This window comes from Salarias fasciatus, chromosome 2 (genome assembly GCF_902148845.1).
Source record: "Salarias fasciatus chromosome 2, fSalaFa1.1, whole genome shotgun sequence".
NCBI classification, from domain to species: Eukaryota; Metazoa; Chordata; class Actinopteri; order Blenniiformes; family Blenniidae; genus Salarias; species Salarias fasciatus.
Window position 1 is genome coordinate 20,584,160 of NC_043746.1, and position 25,138 is coordinate 20,609,297.

General features: G+C 40.4%; 1 protein-coding gene across 1 annotated transcript in view; it reads right to left on the bottom strand.

The window, feature by feature from the left end:
• gfra4b (GDNF family receptor alpha 4b) overlaps positions 1-25,138 on the bottom strand; it is a 50,679-nt gene that overhangs the window by 12,218 nt on the left and 13,323 nt on the right. The gene's annotated exons all lie outside the window — the stretch shown is intronic.

The window sequence follows — 25,138 nt, forward strand, 5'->3', positions numbered from 1 at the left end:
TCACTGCTCTGTCTCTCTGAAACACGTCGCATGCAAACATTAGTGAAACACTGATCAGACTTCATAAAGCGACTGTTCAGTCTGCTGTTTAAAGGGATTTTCACCTCACTTCAGAACTGTGAGGTGAGAAAAGTATTTTTTTTGAGCAAAGAATAAGGGAAAAGAAACAAAGAGTAACTACTTATTTGCTTGTTTTTGTGACCTCTCTGGGGAAATCAAAAAAGTTTTTCCTTCAGGGCCATGCAAGTTTGCCATTATGAATCTCACTGTAGCCTCCAGCTTATGCGTTTAATCTGATTTAATCAGTAATCTATTTCAAATATAACTCTTTGAAGTCTGCAAATACAATGTGCTACATACTTATAAAATATTGCTGTATAATGCTGAAAAACAATTTAGTTTCCGGCACCATGGAAACCAGTATTTATTCATTGTGTGTCAATTTCAAGTCATGGTCAGAGTTGCTATATAACATCCAATAAAGCTAATTTAACAGGTGACGCTGTGTAGGGTGGAAAAAAATATGATTCATATTATTATTAACACTGATATTTGAATGTTGTAGATGTTGTAGAGGTTAGTTCTTTCTTAAGATTTGGCCTATATCTCATAATTACGTCACTGCAGCCTTTGTGTTAGAAGAAAGTGGAAACTGTTCAAGGCAACAGCTTTAATATTTACTAAGAATAGGTTTTTATATGAAGGCAAAACTCCTTATAAAAAAAACTCACACTTCAAAAAGTTGACCAACAGGTAAGGTAAGGTGAGGTGAGGTGAGGTAAGGTAAGGCAAACAGGTAAACTATACATGTACTTTCACGGAGATCTCTGACGTAAAATGTCGCTATAGAAATATAGACGGCATATTCTCCAGCCGTTCAATAAACTGCGGTGTGCTCTATGCTTGCAACACAAAAGTATTATAAGAGGAATAGCAGCTATCTCATATTAGGTGTCGTTCCTCCTCTCAAAATGAAAAGATTTCATGTTTTCGTTACCCAGATTCAATTGACAACACGCATCGGGTCCATTCAGCGCCGTGCAAATGGATCTGCAGGTATAGAATTTGCTCCTTTATTGAGTAAGAAATGACTTCAAGGCTGAAGTTATGAAATATTGCATTTTCTTTCCATCCTGAATGCATGTGGATTTTTTTTTTTTTTTTCAGTGACAGCATGAAAGATTAAGAGTGGCAGACTGACACAGATGTTCTTTATATTTTACGGCTGAAGCTTGTCCCGAGTCGCTTTCACCCACCTTTTCAACAAGACAGCTTGAATTTTAAGTACGTGTCGCGTAAATCATTGAGTGGAATAACCTCAGGTTTTCAGCTAGTGCTCGGGTGATTATGCTGTAATAGCTGATATCATCCCAATGTCAAAACATGAATTGCAAATCGAGTAGCATACATACACTTACAAATTGTGTTAAATCATGAAGAAAGACAACTTTACTTTCTCAGGATATACGATATCATGGCGAGGCTGCAGAGTGCTTTTTTTTTTTTTTTTTTTTTTCACAGTGACCCTGGATTGACTCCAGGCTTGTAGTGTAGTAGCGGGAGACTCATGTTTGAGTACAGCTTGTGTGGAGTTTGCATGTTCTCTCTCTCTGTATGTGTAACTCTTCCTTGGTTTACATTCATTGACAACTGTGAGGGTGTGATGGATTGTTTCCTTCTGTTAGCTCAATGTTGAACAAGTCCATGTTATTTAATGCGTTTTGAATATGTTTTTAAAAATCTATTTACAATATTTGTACAATTATTACCATATTTATCTCCTGAACTAGTTCCAAGTTCACAGCAGTATTCTTAAAAAAGAGCTAGTTGCTGAATCTGCCTCTTCAGATTTGAGATATACGTATTTACCCCCAGTTAAAAAGTTTCTGGCCGTTCGTTGGCCAGTTGAGTTGTGTGATTGATGGCAAGGAAACGCTGCTGTGTTGTGACTGGGAAGCGATAAGAAAGACGGTTAAAGCAAAGCTCTGCCTCCAGCCTGCTTTTTACCCTCTATAGGAGCGAGCACACCGAAACACATGATGGGAAAACAGTATAGCTTTTTTTACATTTTGTCAGTGCAGTGACTTCTCGCAGATTCATTGAGTTGGGAGCAAATTATATATTTAAAAGTTAAAAGCACTCAAGCTCTCAATTACAAAAGGGTGGCCACAAATATTTGGCAACAGACTGCCAAAGCAAATTCTGCTCATGAAATAACAGAAGCTCTTGAGAAAAAAAAAAAAAATGTGCATAGCTGACTTCATGAGCCAAATATTAAAATTTTCTCCACAAATATTTCGGATTCGTCATTCAGCTAAAATTCTAGTGCAAATCAATGGTTTTGCCCTTTTTAATCAAATGCTTGTGAAGAGCGGTTCCGCTCTTTTATCAGGTTATTCTGAGGAAATATTCCAAACCACATGCTCCTCCTGTTCCTATAATTCAAACATTGAGAATTGATACCACCTCTGCTGTTCTGTCATATTGTGGTTTAGCTCATCTGCTCAAATCCCAAATTTTCCCATTTCACGCTGCTTTCATCTGCTTACATTGTTCGTATTTCTGAGGCGAGATTGTTCCAAAGCAGCGTTTCTTGATCTCCAAAGCACACACACGCAAGCTCAGGAACGAAGATAACAAACAACACAACGCGTTTCCCATTCTGCCAGCGATGCGCTATCAATTACATCTGCCTCCGAAGCTGGATCTTTACTTAAACCCCTACAGGTGTATTGAGTCTCTCACAAATCCGGAGTTATGCAGACTCACTTCCGCTACACACGCAGCACATGTCAGATGAGCGCGTCCAAAAGCAAGACATGTGGATGCTGAAGGGGAAAAACGCCGTTCCAACTTAATGCCAGCGTCCTGGAAGGCCAGATGGTCAGCTGCGAATTCAAGGCCAAAAATCCCCGGCCGTTCCTCTGCAGCTATGTGTGTCAGTTTGTGCTGCCTGGGCAGAAGCTGGAATAGACGCCATACATCACGAATGCAAATGAGTCACTTGATTTGACATTTCCAATAAGCCCGTCTCGGTGTACCAGTAGGTTTAGCCAATTAACCATGTCAGTAATCAATGTGTTCTGAGGCTCAGTTAAGTCCTCAGCTTCCCTGCCACATAAATCACAGACAGATTAGCTGATCAGTTACCCTTGTGCGGCGGCTTAATGGTCCACTTCAAGAGAGATAAAATGGAAAATGAAACTTAATGAAGTCGGCTGGAATGTTACCTTCACTCCTGTGTACCTACAAAGCCGCCAGGCTGAGGGAGGCTGATGCACTCGACGAGGATCTTTGCTTCAATGCTCTTAAACTTTGTAAATATTAAATCACGACGGATGGATTAAAACCAGAACATTAAAGTGACAATGATTCTGCAGTGGCGTTGGGAAACATGATACAAGTCGTTTAAATGGAATAGTTAATCGAGCACATTCGTCTCTCCGCTCTTCTCTAGGCAAAACAGAAAAAAAGAAACAGAGCTTTGGCAAACAGTTTTTGCTAGGCATCTGCACCTCTTTGGCAATTTTTTTAACACCAAATAAATGCGTTTATGAGAGAGTGGGAGAGAAGAGCAGATGAGTTTTGGTGGTCGTTTGGGTTTAAATGCTGTTTACTGCAACGCTCCGAATAGAAGACAGTCCTGATTATCAGATTTTTTTAAGGGCTGATATCTGGAAAAAGGTTGAGTTCTGAAATGAAAATAATAGAAATATATTAAAATGAAGAGGTTTTGCAACACTTTGGAAAACTGGTAAAACATTGCCAAAGCTTCTTAGATCAAATCAAATCAATTTTCGTTTATATAGCCCTTTATAAAAACTAAAAGGTGCCCAAAGTGCTTTGCAACAAAACCATAAAACAGAACAGGAAAATGGTAGATGTTTCCTCGTTACACACTGGCTCACACACACACTCTACACTCTGCAGTGTGTTCAGCTTATTTCCAACGCAGATCAACCGCCTCGCCGGGTCATTGCAGCGATCCACGCTCTTGGTTCCTCTCGTTCCTTCCATTGCTTATCAGCCTCACTGCCTTCCAAAGCATTTGAGATGCAGCATTTTTTTTCTCTTTTTTCAAACTCCTGTTGATAACAACATCCTGGCTTATCTTCCCCTGGTATGATCAGCTGGTTAAAATTCATTATGCGCACCTGACGTTGGACATGCTTCAGTCAGGTGTCCGCTGATTACATCCTGCATGTTCCCCTAGTTTTAACCCCATTTTTTCAGGCTATTTCCAGGAAAAGAAAGCTTGTCTTAGACACGGACCGGTACGGTATTTTCAACAAAACAGTGTTTAGAATGTGAATCTGGAATAAGTTTCTCCATTAAGTCAGCACTCAAGTCTTTTTTTTCTCGCACTGGCACACTTCCCTGTGCTGCAGTCGTCACACACCAGCAGCAGTGATGTGTGTGTTTCATCTGCTGGGTCTGACTTGAGAGAACGGCTGTGCTAATTTGCAAAGATGGCAAGGCGGTAAGTCCATTAAATATTTAGCTCTCCAGACACAGTGTCATGGTTATTCACTATCTACAGGTAGAGCGTCGGTGAGGCTTTGTTGCCACTTACAGTCCTGTTAATAAAGATGAATATGAAGATTAATTATTCATCTTATAATATCTTTCGATGTTTCATTTGCAATAAGAAATTTGAAAAAAATGCTCATTAAAACTAATTTAAAAGTATAATTTTTTTCATTATTATTACTATTGTTAAGACCAGCGTAGATTGCACGAGCTAACCTTGTTTTCCTTCCTACAGCAGCTACTTTTATGTCAGAAACATCTGTCAAATATAAATGTGAAATCATAAATTGAAAACGTAAGCATTGAATTTAATCATATTTCTGCAGTGTTTTTCCTCTCAATATTGCAAACTGAGTAAGCAGCGGGGGCAACTTCAACACAGTGATGATCAAAATGTGTTTTTTCAAGCTGATAAAACAGCCTCACTGGCTGACTGGGGTCACACACGCACGCACACACACACACACACACACACACACACACACACACACACACACACACACACACACACACACACACACTGCATTACAAGAAGTCCAAAATCACAGCAGCAATTGCTGCTGATTGCAGGACAATTATAACTTTAATAAAAGGTCTGACCTGACCCATAATTATACACACACTTGAAGCTGCATGTTGGGCAGTGATGACAATTTATTTGACTAATTTGCAAGCCTCAAGGCTCAATTCAGGTGTGGAGAAAAGAGGTTCTTGTGCTTTTGATTGCTATCGCTTTTTATCATTTATCAATCATTTTGATTGTAGGAATTACAGACTATCTTTGAGATCTTCTTGCTTTAAGTTAAGAAAACAAACTTCAAAATAGGTGGTGTAGTTATCAAGGAGAGTCAAACTAACATATGGGGAAAACAGAAATCCAGAGGTTAATAAACAGAACAGTCAAACTATGAGTATTTAAATATACAGCAGTCTGGGGGGGCTTGACGCGACACAGGTGAAAACCTTGACGGGGCAATAAGAGAGGGGGCAGAAACGGCACGGGGTGATTGACGAGTGCAAATGAAACCACGTCACGCATGCGTCATACGAGCAGACAGCACAACGGCAGCAATAGGAATCCAGAAAACATGTAGATCAAATTGTGAACGTAACGAAACCATGAATATATAACGGCGAGACCAGAAACACAAGAAACCTTGAAAGACAGATAAGAAAACTCATGACTCCACAACAAACAGCTAAGATAACTTTTTACTATCTGAAATTCAATGTATAATTTAAACACAACGCCCAGCAATGCAGTTCAGACTGCCGCAAAAACACGTCAAGTGGAGTTCATTTTCATATTTATTTTAAATTTGCAGTCTGTTGGAGCTGGCCATGTTGGTTTAAAGCTCTTCTGTAAGCATGTGCTTCACAGAAAAAAATACCACTGAGATAAACGTTTGTCGTAGAAAATAGTGACTGTGATGCAAGCTGTGGAATTTTACTCAATCCAACAAGTTGTACAACAAATGTAATATCACAACATCGCATGTTTTGTGGTATTTGTGTATCAGACTCTGCGTGACGATTGAAATCTGTTCATTTACCTCCTAATGAGCAAATTGTCCTTGAAATGTACCAACCTTTTCAGTAAAGTTGGTCTTTTCTTCTCACGTCCACGTTCAGGTTCTGTCAACTTCTCCTCTGCTTAAAGCATGCAATTTGTTCCCTACCATACTGATTTTTTTTTTTTTTTTAACTAAAATATAATATTTTTGATTTCAGTTGTCTGTTACTGGTGCTTTCACTGTTCTACCTTCTCACTGACACTTTCCTTGTTCGTAGGACTGTTTGAGTCTTTAATCAACGTCATGCCATCTGTTCCGAAAGTGCCCTTTATATTGTGCTCTGGATAATCTTTTGAAATATTCACTCGAGTCAAAAGACTGAGTTTAGGAGAGGAAAGGCAGTCAGGATAATATGCGGGTTTTAGCTTTTGGAGCTATTCATCAAAACCCATTAAAATGTAAAGGGTTCGAGGAGGCACATTTTAATAAATATCCAAGTGAATATTAAATACGGTATATTCTTATTCTTCAATGACTTCCTGATGGTCACCATTGAACTTCCTGAAATAACTTGAGCTCTGTCTGGATCAACCCACTGTAAAGGTAATGAAGGATATTATGTGAGACTGTCGGGATTAGTTATGTCAAAGGTTGATATTTGTGTTCTCGGCATACATGAAAAAGCAATGTGATATGAGTGCATGAAACATCAGCGGAATAGCCTTTCTATTATGCTGTCTGACACCCTGCATAAGATGCCTCTATTTGCTTTTACAACACAAAATTTGCCATTTCTGACATCAAAGCAAAGCAGATTGAACTTAGTGAAATGAGACTGCAAAACATCCATCCGCCCAGCAGAAAGCAATGTCAGCTGCAGTTATTCACCATGTAGGACATCAAACAAATGGTGCACGAAGACCCAGAAAAGCCCAGTAATTTAGCTTCAGAAGTTTTGAAAAGAAAAGGTTTCACACTTTCAGCGTAATGCGCGGAAGTTATAAACACTTATTAGCTTCTCTCTCTCTCTCTCTCTCCTGTAAGACTTCACATATAAGTTATTTACTGTGAGCTCCAGACAAAAGCAGTTGTCATAGCAGATGGATAGTGTGTATTAGCTTTGTTTATCAATGGAAACAGGAAGAAAGGCGATTGAAACTGGGGGTATATATGAGATGTACAGAACCAAAGGCTGGAGCCTTTCCCAGACAACGCCGTGAATGAAAGCGCACATGGACAGGTCGCTAATCTGTGGCAGAGCTAAGATGCAGGTATGACAGCCACACACATTATGGCAGTACACTCGACTGACACCAGATAAGATATGACAACATTCTCTGGAGAGAGAAAAAAAAAGAAATCCTATATGTGATACTGTTTTCTCTACAAGACTGTTTCCATGTATTTGCATTCAGTAATAACCACTGTACAGTTATTTTCATTGTTATTGGCAGCGTCTGCCACTGCCGCCTTGAGTTTCGATCACCCTCCTGCACACGGGGGATTGGCGGGAAACAAAGCATGCATGTAATCATCATCCCAGTTTTTAATTTCATCACACTGACATAAGCCTCAATGTTTACTGATCAGTCTCCCAGAGGTCTATCAGAGTCATATTAAGGCACTGATGATATGAACCAAGCCTCCCTTACTGCAGCAGATTCTCATTTAAAGCATTCGACTGAATGGACGCGCTGGCTTTCAATGCGGTGCAATCACCAGATGCTTATTGTGGTGACACCGAGGTTAGCTGACTGGAGTTCATCAGAAATTACTTTTCAAACTTGCCAGTGACTCATTCTGAAATGATGCAGTAAGGGATGGAATAAGAAGGTGCGGCGACGCTGCCGCACACCTCAAGCCTCTGTCACAACATTCGTCCTATAAATACAAAACTTGTTTGTTGCATTAGTCTGTCTGAAAACGGGACTTGAATGAAGTACATGGAAACATTTCATAATGAAGTTTGCATATAGGCGACCATGGAAAAAAAAAAAAACATAAATACATGAAAACAAGCACTTGAGTTGAAGCACTCGAATCCTGTTTGAACTGATCTCATGTCTCTGACCCCAGATGGAGACCATTTCATTCTCTGATAACCATCTCCCACCTCCCTTCCCTCCTCTGTCTTGAGAGCAGCTCCAGCCACGGCGCTGGCCCTTCGCTCTGTGGTGAGAAAAGCTACTAAGTCATTCTGCTTTTACTCTTCCAAAAGACAAATAATTAAAAAAAAAAATACTACAAACATTGGAGTGCAAAAAACAAACATACATAAGGCTGGTCAGGAGAGCACAACACTGTGAGGCCTTTCAAAAGCTCAAAACAAACAATACTGCACATGTCTGCTCGGCTAAATGCGCTGTAATAAATTGGTAATAAATCCGATGCCACAGTGTCCTCGTCTTAATTAAGCAGCATGAGCGTCTGTCACCCGAGGCCCTGACATTAACCGCTGAGCTCCTCATTAATTACTTTATATTACTGGAGGAAGTAGCATGGAGCGACCATGTTCGCTGTGTATAACAACAACTGTTTTTCTTACAAATGCATACACTTCACAGCTTCTTAGACTTTTTTGATGAGATTTATGAAACCTGCATGCCATTAAGTGTTTTTGTTTTTTCTTTAGACTCGAGTCGCTGCTTCAAGTGAGCGCCCAGTTTGATCTGAGGGCTGGAATCTGGAAAACCAGCAGGAAAGCTAAACTGTTTCAACTAGTAACAGGTTGACTTTGTATGCACGCGCGCGCGTGTGCGTGCGTGTGTGTGTGTGTGTGTGTGTGTGTCCTTGATGTAATGCCCCCTTTGAGAGCCACTATGTCGTCCGTTCAAGTCCTTGAATGAAAGCACGTTTGCACCGTGAGGTGGGAGGCTGAGGAGGTTGGGATTCAGACAGGCACCGGGTCACTCCCAGCATTAATCGAGCCCTCGCAGCAACAGTTTCGCTAGTTTCTCAGGCTACGTCGCTCGCTTAAAATCACATTAGATCATATCACTGCCAGGATTAAGTGTTGTCATTGCCGCAGGGTCAGACTGAAAACTCAAGACTTTATCGAAGATAATTTCTTTAGACAGCGGCGACTCTGTCTTGGCGTTGCACTGTAACCAAGTTATGACTAAAATAATGGCTCACGGGCCCGGCGGCGAGGTTCAACAGGAGGATATTTAGCAGACATATGTTTATCGTGGCCACACAGTGGAGCAGTGGTGAGAACTGTCACCTCAGAAAGGACACATCCCAGGTTCAAAGAAACTTAGGGGAAAAAAAGGGTTTTAAAATGTTTGAGGTGAGACTGTGTGTGTGTGTGTGTGTGTGTGTGTGTGTGCGTGTGTGTGTGCGTGTGTTTCCTTTTCACCTCCCACCCACTTGAGGTTACTTAGTAACCTGAAATTCCCCATAGGTGTGAATGAGAGAGGTTTTTCCGTCTCTCTGTTTGCCCTGTGATGGATTAATGGATAGGCAACCTTTTCAGGATGAACTCTGCCTTTCACCCGGGATCGGGTCCAAACCCCCCCATGAGTCAAAGTTACATACAGCAGTAATGGGACTTCTGTGTCATTCGTATTTAAGGGCCAAAGTTCAGTATTTGCCTGAAAATCATGGTGGCATCTAAAAAAAATAAATATAAAAAATAAGAACCCAGGCAGTTCAGGCTGTGGTGGTTTACAAAACATTAAGGCGATTCGAGTTCCTCCAGCTGAGATGTCTGCACTAAAACGACAAAACATTTCAAAAAGCTACGAATACAAACCTGATGTTGGCCACGGATGAAAACAGTCAGAGAGTTTAAAGAATTCAGTGGAAAGTATCATGTGGCAGTCATGAATATCATCACTGAAATCTGTTTCAATCCATCAAGTAAATGTTGGAAAACGGCGCTGGAACAAAAGAACACTTCGAACGGCCCGGAGAAACAGGATCCTCATCAGCTGATAACAAAATGAAAATACGCTCTGTTAACAAACATCTGCGGATCTATGCAGATGCTATTGACACCACAGCTAAGTTTTGGTATCGGGAGCGTGCCACCTTCCGCTTTGTTGTCTGTCTTCACTCTAAGTCCTATTGATCATGTCTGAGTGGTCTTTGCCTGCAAGCAAAAAACAGTCTGTGTGGAAAACAAAAGAGGCCGAATGCATTGACTAAACACACAGTCTTAAAGCCAATTCACTTACCGTGAGGCGAGTTAAGAATTTAGATATTTTTTTACTCTTTTTTCGATGCGATTCAGATTTTACAAATTATTCAAATAACATTCAACATTTATTCAACGACCAAAACTTGAGAAATCTTCAAGCCCCACTTTATACGCTTCACTTCAGGCAAACAGGAGTCAACAAATCAACTCAAATGCATGTTTTTGGACTTTTGCAAGGAAAAATCCAATGCACACACAGTGAGAACATGCAAATCACGACACACCATGTGTCGTGATTACCTAGATTCCAGAACCTTTCTCAGATATAGTCTTTGACTGCATAAAGTTTATTCAGCAGCTGGTAAAGTACAAATGTAAAATAAATAAAGGGACAATGCACAATGAACATTGCCATATTCACATATGGAGTTACTGATTTCTCTTTGTGCGCTTCGTTATTTGAATATCAACGTGAGAGCCATGAATTAAACTTTAATGCCTCATCATCCGAATCATGATTACATTTTTAATGTCTGAGGATGATCGCCGTGTAATGGTTTACAGGTGCACGCATGACATGTTGATGCCACTGCAGGTTGAAACGGTCACATCTGTGCATGATCAAAGATCACAGCTGTCCTTTTCGGAGAAAACTGCACAGCGAAACTGTGATTCGGCTTCTGCTATCCCGTCCATTTAATGATTTGAAGAGTGAAGAAGCAGGGATTCATTTTGCTGGCGTAAACACTGAAATTTAACCTAACCTGCAACAAGGTCGCCTTAAAAAAAAAACAAAAAAAACTCAGCAATCTTTCCAATTTTTCGCTTCCTTCTGTTATTGTTGTTCAGAGAACATCTGACAGAAAAACCAACATGGGTGTTCAAGAGAGGCTTTAACCATCCCTCCTCGGGTAGTTTTGAATCCCTTTCTGAACCTCTCCAGGCTGATATCGCTGGCAGGCCGAGGAAGTCTTGAAGGCCTGGGACACGTGCCAAAAAAAAAGAAAAGAAAAGAAAGAAAGCAGTTCAGCACCACAAACCTGCTTATACACACACAAACTACAAATCTACAGCTTGTTGTGTTCCTGCTGAGCCCTTTAATAAAACCTAAAAGACAAAAACTGTTGGAATGTAAGATACTCACATCACATTTGATATGGAATTAGCAGTAGACAGTTTGCTACGTGTAGCAGCGGTCAGAACCCTGCCACAGTCTTCAAGTCAAGACAGACAGGTACCAGATATTAATTCTTTCCGCCAACTAAAGTAGAAACAAGAAAACTTACAGACACTACAGCGAAAGGAGCAACGTTAACTTGGTTTCAGTCTGTGACAATACTAACAGAACTAGATTCCCTCTTTCAGATTACTCATTCTGCTAAATTATCTTTATTAAAGGAGCGACAGAATCAATTTGCCTCTGATTGTGATTTAGGCTACTTCACACACAACACAACACACACATATTGGACAAAACACATCAAATTAATTCGGTTAAAATTGAAGTAAAGCAGAGCAATCAACTCCCAAGTGAAACTCATATGATTACCTCTGTTTACACACAGCACATTTCCATGCCAATAAGTGGCAAATGCTAAGCTTCCTAATGACGTTCACGTTAAAAACTATTATTGCTATCGGCTATCGAGCTCTTTCAGCAATACGACCTTGATAAGAAGCGTTCCTGTTGGAAGTTTCACTGCAGTAGAAGGGAAAGTCTTTAAATCAAGTCATACAACTGACCCTGTTACACTCGTGGTTTAAAGACTTTAATTAGTTTTTCTTGCATTTACATTGATTTGTATAAGCCTTAAACTTTTTGTTTTTCTGTCACAAATAACCAAAGTAAAGCCTGCTGTGAAACAGCAGCGTCACTCAGCGTTACCACCAACGTTCACCGAAACGTCCCCCTCTCTGGGGTTCCTCACAAATCTCACGCTGACAATTTTCTTCTGTTTTCACGGAACACACTGTGCAGGATATGATACTCTGCTTTAATGAAAGCCGTGCTGGCCGTCTTAGCACTTTCCTGCCTAATTTCTTAAATCTCATCAGCCAGTAATTCTTGGGCCTTTGCACAGATGCCAGTTGATCTTTTCATTAGAGATTACCTTCCTAAATATTATCATAATTTTTTTTAAAAAAAGGTATTTTTATCACAGAGATAACTGGCAGTGTAGGGATTAGTACTCTCACCTCGCCCCTCACAGGTGAAAGCTCTGTTTTTTAAGTTATTTAGTGACGTGTCCACAGCTGTGTGTAGATGTTGTGATGCTTTGCTAATTTTTCTGCTCCGTCTCAGAGAAATTAGCCATAACTGATGAGGAATCTAGTAATTGGAGTTTATAAACACACAATATGATAAGTCTAAAAGTAATCATCACAACCCGGTCTAATTTAAAAGCTTCTTCATTGTTATGCAACATAAACTGCTTTCCTCATGTATGATGGATTGATGCAATCGAAACGCGTCTGACAGTAAACACTGTGCCGCTGCAGCAGTCCGGTGTGGTTTGCACACTCCTGATGCAATGCGAGATGCAGCGCTCACACACCATCAGGTCGCAACTCGGGTTCAGCGTTTTGCCCAAGGACTTTTGCAAACAAGCTCAGGGCCAACCGGGGGGATTAGATCGTGAACCTTGGGATTAGAAGATCTTATTTTACAACTCAGGCACAGCCGTCCTCAGATACACTGACCAGCTTAACTGATTCCATCTGTTAATTAACATAACTGTCTGTTATTTGTGGTCAAGCTGAAAAATCATACAAAACATAGAAACAGCATGAATACATTTTAATGTCTCTCCAAAATGTCCAACTTAAAATGAGAGTCGCCCGGCTCCAGCTCTGTTTGCTGCAGAGACCACGTTCCAGTCATACGCAAACAGGCGAGCTTCAAATATTTATACGGAAGGAGGAGATGCAACTTGTTACTATTAATGAGAAAGTGAGTTGTGAATGGCTCTCTTTTGATATGCAGAGCAGTTTCCATGAGAAAAGTTACATTTAATTTTCCCAGAGGTGAGCGGAATGAAGGCTGTGATTCTATAGGGGAAACAGCGAGGAACTAAATGTGTGCGTGTGAGTGTGTGTGAAGGCTAGTCAAGTTCAGTCTCAATGTCACACAAGAAAGACAGCTTTATCTCCACTTGGAACGAGTGACATTATGAGTCCATCGACTATCGGTATGTAATGGTTGCAATTAACTTATCAGCATATCGTCCTCTGCTTGCAGAGGGGCAGAGCGTGACGCATCATGTTTTTCTCCCCGTGTGAGAAGTGCTGGCTGTCTGCAGCACGGAGCAGGACTTCTGCCAGCCGGCCGGGGCATACAAATGATGGGTCTGCTCAGACACTCGGGGGGGCAGAACACAGCGTTAATACTGATTTGATTCATTTAAAAAAAAAAAAAAAAAAAAATGTGGCTGCCAGATTATAACTAACAAGGCTGCTAATCACATCCTGGTTGTATAACCAGAAGAAGACTGACATTAACCTTGGCTAATATATAACATGAAGAACACACAAATTACAGTATATTTAGGTCAAATTAAACCATACATTTTAAGTGAAGGCAAGCGTGGTCAAAAGGTCCTCAGTCACAGGGATATGTGGACAATTTATCCTGCTACATTGTCAATATTGTCTAAATCGCACATGCTTGGACTGGTAATAGAAATCCGTGCGCCTGGTCTACTAAACGATTGCACATATACAATTAAGCAATAATTTAATAATGTGCACACAGGTGGAAGCTGATTTATTAACTGGGAGCACCGGCAGAGGCACAAAACGCACACTATCCATTTAACATGGAGCACATGCCAATGTATTAAAGTGCAATCAACCATGGGATTTATTTGCATTGTTTACTGTGTCTATTTGAAAGGAGGTGCAAACTGTTTCAGTCCTTCATGGATTCCACTGTTACTGTGGGGAGATGTAATTCCGCAGCTGGCTCACCTCAACTTTTCCTCGCCGACTCTATTAGCAGATGTTTTCTGTGCTGTACCTGAAAGCTTGGTCAAGTGATCAATCACTGTGTTATTTTCCTTTTCTTAGATTTATTTCCTGTGACATGTTTGATAACGTCGTCATTCGACTCCGTGGTTTTACGTTTGAGTTTGTGTTTGGACTGTTTCATACAATCTCTCTATGGCAAATGCAAAAACAGAAACAATACCATCTGCAGCAGTGTGATGCACGCAAACCCTCATTTCAATATTCCTGCATCACGCCTTAGTAGATCACATGCGAAGCTGAAAGAATAACCTATTTGCATGCAATCCGACACACTTTATCCAAGAGTTTATAATCAGACTTTGTGCTGATGTGATGATTAACTAGTTTTCCCCCCAATCCAGACAATTAAGTCAGAGTCCAGAACAGAGAATTAAATTCCACTGAAACAGTCATTTGCATTGGTAAGAGGTTATTATGTTCAGTCTCACAGTTTACTCACAACATGCAAATTTAACACCAAATGTTTTCTGACATTCTGCCCCACTCTGGATCAAACTTCAATTCTTCCACCAGTGAAAATGGAGCAAAGCGCAAAAGTTTCTGTTTTAATTTGATAATGTAAATACCAAGAGTGCTCTTTGGCTGTATTCGATAGCAACGCGCTCTTTTTAAATGATGGAAACTGAGACTCATTTACTCATTTTCCAAACAGGTAAATAAGCCTGCTTTCAGCAGGTGAACATAAACACACAGGATTTCTGCAAGTGGAGCCAGAACTCTGCGCCTTATGTACCCGATAACAGCAAAGACTGTGCTGTGGAGTGTAACTACTGAGGTCGACGCTGACAGGTTATGAAGCCGATTGCTCTGAAAGTTTCCACACATAACTGAGAAACACTTCAAACTTCCCAAAGCACCTAAAAGAATTTAATTTGGATTTGTTTAAATAAGTCAAGGTGAGCGTGTTTCAATGAAACACCACTTATTTCCAGGTACTTCAGGTATTTGTAGCTTTATTTTACATCAAATTAGTGTGAGGCAGCTTTGTAAGGGAGCCATCTGTTTATTTAAACCTTAAATTAAATCACGAAAGGCAAATATTGTTGTATTGTAAACAGAGTGCAGTTTCTAATAAGAAGGGTGTCGAAATCCAATTGCCACTGGATCAAGTGGCAATGAATAAATTATAAAATGAATGCTAAAAAAAAACACAAAACTTCATGTTTTAGGTAAATAATTTTACAAATGCAATGATATAATGGAGACAGACTGCAAGAAATAAAACGCAACATTTTCCTGAAGCATCTGCCATTGACAACGACGCCTTTTTTTAAATTATTTTTATCTTTGTTTGAAATGGAAGGAAGTTAAAAAATTCAAACAGTATTTCTCTTTGTCACAAGGCCTGATTGAGTTTGGACTTATTCACACAAGTTTGACTCATCATGAGCCAACAGTTCTGCTTTGCTTAAAAATATATTTCATTTGATGTGTTTTTGAAGGAGCTTCAGTGATTCTGCTGGACTATAAAATCGATCCCCCACCCGAGTTATAAAATGAAGCCGGAGGGGGGTCACGTAAACCAAATTGAACTGTTAACTTTAGCGAGCGCTCATGAGCTAATGACGCCGCGGTTACCGCTCAGCCCATCAGTCACTTTAAACACTATGATCCGTCACCGGATCGGTGAAATTAAACTATTGAAGAGGTGTGTGGAGGTGGGGGGCTGAAAGGAGAGGAACAGCATGGCTGGAAGGCTACATGAATCATTCATGCCGAAGCACCGCCACAGTGGAAAAACTGAGGAAACATGATGCAAATTTGACATTCGTCCTGGCGGTACTTCAATATTTCATTTCTTAGCTTTGTTCATTAAAACTGAAGGAGTGGGGCTTGCCTGTAATGATTGAGTGCTTAAAGTTTTTCTGATGATTGCATTCTGAATGGGTTCTGTAATTGTTTTTTTTTTTTTTGGGTGATACTGAATGTGCACGGAGAAGTGTGAAAAACAATGAAACAATACAAAATGATTTACACCTACTCTTAATACACACACGCACACACTCTTGCAGGCATTTCTTCAAGCCAACATTATTTCAACCCCTAAATGTTGCTTTATATATCCATAAAAGTACAATACATTGCAACACTTGTTACTGCAGACATTTCCAAGTGCGACTGAAACTGTGCACTTCCTGCCCTCAGTAACAGCAGGAGCTGCGTGTTGCAGCACTCGAATCCTGAGACACATTTTAATTCCAGCTTTGCAGAAACCCACTTGAAAGATTTCTGCACAGAAGTCTGAAACCACTCCAAGCTTCTCGAAGAACTGCAGTGTTGTTCAGCCAACTACACCATTACAAGCACTAAAGGATTGACTATACATATATAAAAATAAAATACATTGCAACATCTGTTGCTGCAGCTTATGCAATTAATCTATAAAGCCGTGCTGCTGCGCGACTTAACTGCACAGCCTAATTTGATCATAGTAGATGCAAGTGAAGTGATATTATAATATTAAATTAGTACCGAGCCTCTGCTGTGGTGTGGTATCGTAATGTTGTTACCGCCGAGGTTCTCCATCAGTGAAGTGAAACAAGAACTGTTGAAGAAGAGTTCTTTGCATATGTCGAAGATTTTAAATCTTCTGCACTCAGGATGAAATAAGTGAGGATAATATTCTTCAAGTTGTAGCTTCAGTGAATATAAATAAAACAAGCGTGCTGTGCGAGGTCCCCAATAGATAGACAGATATTAGTGCAAATAGATGTTTTTTTATGTTTGCATTTTGTGTATGTTTTGACATGTAGAACTAATAATTTCAAAAAGGATTAGACTATCTACATTGAGACTGCAGAAGGACACCATGTTCTAGTCACTAAATAATCACTGAATACGAAGAGCTCCTGTTTCAAATCGATTCATAGTGTTTGATAGAAAATCCAACAAGGTTATCAGTTATTTGATTCATATAGACGCCACGAACTAAATTATGCTTCTGACTTACAACACAAGGTAAATGTGTGCGCATGTAGACAACCACATCAACAACTTTCCTTAAAACCTGCATCGTGTAACAGAAAAATATAAAGAAGTTTTTACTTTTGATTTATGTACTTGTGCATTTCTTTATTTATTTACTTTGGTAAAGAAACTGAAACAGCACCTTTTTTTTTTTAATTTTTAAACTTAGGAGACTTTTCCTGCATTTGGAACAGTAAATGCTGGTTAAATTCAGCGGGACCATCATTGTTTCAGTGTTTAACAGACAGATGGCTAACACATTTTGGCCAAGTATCAAATCCTGGATTGGAAAGCTGTGAGACTCAGCAAGAACAACTTTTTTCTGTGGGCTAAAGGAAAATATTTACAGAACAAGTAGCATTCGGTGCTGCCTCAACAGTGACGAAGTGTTAACCTCCTGTCAGGTCTGATGTTGTGGCGAGGCCGTAATGCCTGCCAGCTGTGGCTGTCACTCAAAAGCCGCCACAGGACGGGGGAGGGGCCACGCATTCCAGTACAGTGATTGATGGGCATTTTTACTGATGAGCCTCCTTAATAGCCTTCTGTCCTCCGTGTTGCTCAAACTCCCAGCATGCCTTCAGTCCTTGAGACCTGTCTGCTGCACCAGCCGCCGCCGCAACGAGACGCTCACCGTGAGACTTTTCAGCTGGATCCCTTCACTTGTGATGGAGAATGATGAGGCAACTTTTTTTTTTTTTTTTTATTTGCGATATTTTGAGTTTCAAAAATGAAGAATGGTCCAGTGTTTGATAGGATTTTCAAACAGTTCCTTTCTGATGTGCTTCCATTACATACACTGCACGGCTTTAGCAGTTCTCCACTGTGGCGGGTCTCACTTCCATTCCGTGTCTTTGCCTCAGTAATCGATGTCTTCACATATATTTATTACTTTTTGCAAAAGCGATCTCAGAGCGGGGCAATTATCAGTCACCTAGAGCCAACATTATCGTGACAAGAAATAAAGTATAGGCCCGCATGACCAGATGTTAACCTATTATTGTAGACCCTGCACAGAAGGACTCTGTCAATCACAGGGACCCATGGGGGAGACATCAATGATCTGCAGTAGCTCAGTTACACGACTTCTTTGGAGCCCTTTGTGATTCACCATTTAAAGCCTCAAATGAAAAAAAGAAGGCCACAAAGGGATCAGAGGCACTAAAAAGCATAGCCAAGGGATAAAAAAAAAAGGAAAATAGTATAAGCACTCAGTCAACACAGGCTCCCATCGACCACAAGTCAATTCTTGTAAAATTTGGCTTAGGTGTGCATCAAAGTGGGGGCTGTTTATCTTAGAAACACTCGGCGGTATGATTGCAGAGGATACGTGAAAGTCATTCCTCAAGGATTTCAAACCTGGGCAGTCATTTGTCATCTTGGGAGCTGTCAGTCATGCTTACGACACTGTTAGTGATGAATGAAATTTACTGTCAGACGCTGCAGTCCTTTGAAAATACAGAGTGATACGAGCAGGGCTGGCTGACAGCGAAACCTCAACACTTTTCTCCTCTAATTAGCATGCTGCATGAACGGTTCATAACATGCCACGAAGCTGAGCATGGCTGAAGAGAGGCACTGATAATCAATGTTTTCATAACTTAATCATTTTGATTTTTCTTCTCCTTTGGTTGATTGTTTATTTTTTTCCAGAGAAACATGACCAATTACAAAAATGCAGCCAATGCCCAACTATAATTATCCAACTATAACACGATTACTGTAAAAAGGTAAAATTTATGGAGTTAATTGTCTTAGTCTGCTGTCATTGCAGCGGTACTTACAGCGTTAGACAGTATTAGTGCTTCAAACAAGCTCAAGTTTGAGACAAACAAGGGATTCATCCTTTTAACTAACTCTAGGAATGGGCCCCAGATTTTCAAGAATTTGGCAGTGGTGTTCTGCAAAGAAAGTCCAATTTTCTCCAACTTGAGGAAACAGAAAACATCTGAAGGAGATACTTTGAATTTGTAATTAATCAGAATTAGCAGAGTAGCAGAAGCGATGAGACTTCTATTGGGTGTAGCAGTGCGATTAAAGGTGGCGACCCTCCAAACAAAGCAATTAAAGAATCTGGTCGAAAAGTCACTGGTTATTTTGGAAAGGGGATAAAAAAAATCTGTGACCAGTTATGATTGAGACGGGGACAAATCCAGATGATATGCATGAAGAGGAGACTTCAGCGTGTTGCGAATGGAAGATACACAGTTATTCTGGATTATTTAAAGTCAGCATTTCATATGAGACCATGGTTGTGTAGCTGTTTTTTGATACTATTTCAGGATTTCAGCAGTTTGCACGCTCATGTGTTAATGCTGAAAAGTATGTTGTTGTTTTTTTCAGCAAATTTGTAGCTAGTTTGATTCCTTGATAGTTTGATAGTTTGATTCCCTGTCCTGGACGTACTCTGCACTGCTTGCAGTCCAAATTTAGAAAAGGATCTACGTGGCATTACGTGACACTTTAACAGCTTATTTTTCCTTGTTTTGGACGAGCATCGTCTTTAATTTCTTGACAGAAGAATCCTCCGTTAAGTCATTTTGTAAATAGCAACACTGACCAGCTGAAGCAGCTATCTATTATTGTAGTAAAACCCCATTAGGCATTTCTGTCACAGTTTGGAGAACAAAAAGACTTTGTATGAGTTGATTGCAATTTTCTTTTTCAGTCATTTCAATTTAACTTCCACAGGCAATAAACCATAACAATGTTCTAATTAACTTCAGCTCTGAAATTCATATTTACCCCGTCAAACGGACTGCCTGGATTATAGCCTGCGCTGTGAAGAACTGGAACTAAAGGAAAGTATAATTGAATGGGTGGCTTCATTGACCATGTTTGCAGTCTGCCTCTAAAGGTAACGATAACGAATCTAAAACTGCTCAGAGACAAGCTCACGAGCCGTGTTTACACACAGAATTACAAATACAGCCGGCCAAAATATGACAAGTACATGACGGGGTGCTGTTATTCCAGCGTCACTCCAGCTGCTTTTATCTGAGGCATTTTTCCAAGTTCTGCCATCATAATGAAGGCCTGTAATCAAACGTCCATCCTTACTTCACCGCGGAGCTTTTACGCATTCATAATGTGCCAGATTGGCTATTAAACACACACAAGCAGGTTTAAGCCTGTAACAATTCAACAAAAGTGGGCTTGGGGAAGATACAGTAAATACCAGTTAGAGTAGTTAATTAAGTATCAGAAAGTGGATTCGGAGGGAATGGCTCCCATCAGGATTGAAGCGCGCAACGCCCACCATGAAGTGAGTGAGAGCCACAGTTTTGACAAGGCTTCCCTAAGTGGCGGTTACCGAGAGAGCTCCCATACCAGATATTCCTTCATCAGCATCATGCCACACCATCGCTTCTGATGCATTTTGCAGCTGTGTTCCCTGTTTTAGAGCGTTTCTCCTGCGGCCAAACGCCTCATTCAGACCCACACAGGTGTCCACGTCCAGCCTGGGCTGACTTATAAAACACTGGGAGATTTTTCAGGCACCACTGGTCCCAGAAGTCGAGGAAGTTTAGCGTAGTAAGACTGTGACAGATGTTAAAACCAATCTTGTTCAATCATCGGGATTTATTTTACAAGTCGTGTCAGAAAATGTGAAGAATCAACAGAAAATTCGAATCAACGGAAAGGATAATGTAACACTTAAGAAGAATTATCACGTGACTGTTTCATCCATCTGTACTTGCAAAGGCAATTCCAACCTGGACAGGGAGTCAGCTCATCACTCAAATTCATATTTAAACCTGCAATTTAGTCTCAGCAATTAACCACGTGGATGTCTTTGGACTGTGGAAGGAAATCCAGATTCCTTGCAACCACTAGCCGGGACTTGAACCAGGTATGTACAGTATGTGTTCACCACTGCAGCATTGTTCGGCTTTAAAAACTCCTCCGAATGACTCATTTTGGGTGAAATCTGCAAAACGACTTTGCATTCATGTGGCAACTACTATGATGAACAAGCGAATTCGTTGTAAACTCACCGTATGGTCACATTATTCTTAAGATTCATGAGTTTTTTTGTGATGAATCGTGTTGAAAAACTTTCAAGTTCGGAGTGAGGAGAAGATAAAACTAACCTGTCAAAGACTTGATGCAAATGTAGTGAACTGACTTTTCCTGATTAAAAATTAATTTCATGAGTCCAACTTCTTCGTGTCATTTAACTGCCGGCTGGTAAAAAAAGAGGGAGAGACAAAAAAAAAAAAAAAAGAAGAAACTCAAGCAGACATCTTGAAAGAAAGATACTTGAAGCCTACAGTCCATGTGTGGGCTAGAAGGAAACTGAATCGAACAAAAGAGAGAAGAAAAAAAAGAGACCTGAAAGCATTTTCTCCTAATTATTAGATGTATTTCAATATAAATTATGGCTTAGTGATGAAGTCTGTGGAAGCATGTGAGAGAGGTGTCTGGCATCAGTGACAACCTGAGATTAGCGTGTGGCAGCTGCCTCATGGGAAATGGTCCGGTATACATCCGCCAGGTCGCTACGAAGAAAGCCAAGTGATGGCTAAAGAGACATGCTAAGTAGAATAATTAATGCTGAACAAAAAGTTCGTGCTACTTTAGAAAAGTTGATGAAATTGTTCAGGTTGCACGGTTCACGTCGACAGCGCCACTTCGTCATTGGTATGATAATCACGTAGATCACTTTCCTTCTTTCTCTTTGTCCCTGAATGGCGAGATTCTCAAGGCTAATACCGAATGCAATACGAGGCACTTTCCAATATCTCGCCCAAGGTCTCCTGGTGTGTTAATCTGCTCAGAAAATGAATGTACAGTATATAGTCACATTAAAGCGATTAGCTTGTTTGAAAAAACAGAAAAGAAAAGAAGAAAAAAAATGCAGATCCGAGGACAGGAAGGCAGCAAGTTATGATTCGAAAAGGCAGAACAGAAAATAAGGGAATAATAACAGAAGTGAACAAAGAGAAGCGAACCGCGATGAGTAACTTTTCTAAATTTAAAATGTTCACACTTGAGAATGTCGAGTCAACTACAGAGGTATCATTTCCCTGAAAAAAAAGGTCCATGAAATACCATTAAAGAAAACTGCAAATTAGTTTTATCAAGAGAATTGCACTTGTACTGCGAGACCGCTCCTCATTATATTTGGTCCAGGAAATTCAGTGTGGTTCATTGTCTTGTGCGCCGACGTCGCCTTCTGAGCAGCGTTCAAGTAGCAGTACTGGACATTAATCCTCAGACCGCCTTGGTTTTCTTAAGCCAGATTTGCAGCCCTGTAGTGACTGAGAGCAACATCAGCTTTTACGTGACCTTTTGTTTTTGCACATCGCCATATGGTATTTCCGTAACCCCAGTTCTGGGTTTGTGCACAGTTCGAAGGGCACCAGCTAAAATACCCATACAGCAAACACACACAAATACACCCACCCCACCCTCTCCCTCCTCTCTTTGCCCTCTAATGTGGCTGAAAAGCTCCTTTCTCTCTTCCGTCGGCTGAGCGTGGTTCTGTTAGGGATATCAAGCTGCTTTCCGTAATGATGCAGACGGCGTGAACTGCAGGGCAGTGGATCCACATCAAAAAGGCGGTAACAATGCTGCAGGAGACCCGGAGCTGAGACCTCTCCGCTTCTCTGTTTTCTGCACCATTCGTGTTTTGCACCATTCATGAGCGGGTCGTTTAGTCAAAGGAAGTTGAGTGTGCAAGATCGTAACCTCATCCCATCGCTAACATATTAATACAGAACTTTTCCAATTACTGAGACTCCTATATCTCAAACTTTTTTTTTTTTTTACAATATAGCAAGATACCAATATAAAGTGAATTTATTGTTGATTAAATCTTAATGAAGTTATGTCAGGTATAATTACTCTCAGCCTTTTGTTTGTAAACTGAATTCATTCGCTAATCGCCTGTAGCAGCTTCATTAGAGTGAGGATTCATTGGAACAGGAGCTCATCATGGCGCCGCTGCGCGAAGAGCCGGGTTCAACCTGGACGGGTTATCAGTCAGTCGCAGGGCTCTGAGGCAAAACCTACAGTCACCAGCGAAAACAATAATCTTTTCTTAGCATGAGGAGGAAACTGGAGTACCTGACAAAAATGTGCAACCTCTACCCAGGTGCAGAAGTGAGCCCAGGAACTCTCAGCGTGAGAGAAAACTCCTGCATAAAAAAGCAGCACTAAGTTAAGATTATAAAGTATAAAAACTACAATTATACTTAGAACTGAGCTTTTTTTTTTAAGATGCGATCAAATGTGCAGTGGGGAATGCTAATCTCAGACTTTCAAAGGGAAAATGAATAGACATGAGTTATTTGCTTTAATTTGTTTGGATAGAGTTCCCAAAGTACTTGTACTGATCAGCCTAACAAGCAAAAATGGTCGATTACTGAAAAAAGCTTAAACAAGTTACATTTAGTTTGAATTCACTGAAAATCACGACACACACTGAGTGCGACCCTCAAAAAAAGCTTCTGCAAGTCCAATGATTTATTCAACATCGAATACAAACTTACACCATCGAAAGCAAACCAATGATCAACAAGCATCTGGTATTTTTGTTGCCATAAATTTGCCACTCACTGTCAGATTTACCAAAGTCCTGTTTAAACGGTCACGAATTGCATGTTTACTAAAAAATATTGCACTTTGAGTTTTGATCAACTCAGAATAACGACACGAGTTACGTCACACTTCAACATTAGCAGTGAAAGGAGAGTTTTGCATGCATTAGGCGTGATATACATGGGAACAATCAGCTGGGAATGATACCGTTTCTAAACAAATAAATCTGAGTTTGGTATACGACCATGAAAGCATAATATGGGAGATGACAGGTCACAGCGTCAAAGTTTATGATGAGCCAGAAATGTGTTTCAGTACAATAACACCAGCGGCTGTTTCCTAAAGACCGCTACTGTGTGCAATCTAGACAGTGTGTGTGATTTTTGCATGTCTATCAGCCGCAATCCTCAAAGCCAGATCAGCTTCCACACTTGTGTGTGTGCGCAATATCACGCTTCTCCCCATCTTCATACATTTCAGCAGATCAGGTCTTATGACCTTCGGTCAAATCAACATGTCTTATTCTGGCAATCCACTAACTGTAATTTGAACTCAGGTTATTTCAGGAATTCTATCCCTTTTTGTCATTAAAAAAATGCTGCTCCTGCCTTTTGAGACAGAAAAAAGTATACTTGAAATTTCAGTTGTGGCCACCAATGCAAAAAAAATCTATTTATCATATCATAAAGATGCATTTGCACTCAGTCTTGCTGCGTCGACCGTGTCTGTGCAAAAGAAACATGCAGGCGAAGCCTCGTCCTCACTCTCACAGTTGGCCTTCAGCGCACAAAGAGATGCCGGTAAAGTGTGTTTTTGCATGACAATAGTAAAACCCACTGCACCACTGATTAAATGTGTCAATGAGCAGAACAAAGACGAGAGATGATTGATTGTGTTGCCTCGGCGAGGTTCTCTGCAAGCGGCAGAACAGCTGTTTTCGCTCGTCGCGGACAGCTGTGGGTTTTACTGGTCTCCATCCCTAATTCAATTAATGTACCTGTGAAACATGATCGTAAAGATATCATAATTACCCCGTTTAAATGTCAAAAGCCCGACCGTATTAAGAGAAATGTTGAACAACGTTTCACAATTACTGATGGAATTAAAAGATCTGGAAAAACCCTCCATCAAATGCAAATTATGTTGTGCTGCTCTGTTTTATTTCTCTTTTTCGAAGGCATGCTGTGCATGTTTATAAGCTGATTTGCAAAGTATTATAAAGATATTTTTGTCAGAACACAGCACCGTGGAAAATAACTTGAAAACCCAGCTGGAGCTTTCAAAGCGTGGCCTCCCTGTCTCTTATCCCAGCAGCATGGTTGAATCCCCCAGGAAGTGTGTGGCACAGAGTCAATGGACCTAATATGGAGTGATTCTCCTCCAGAGGCATATACATGGGAAATGCGGCTCCAGTTTC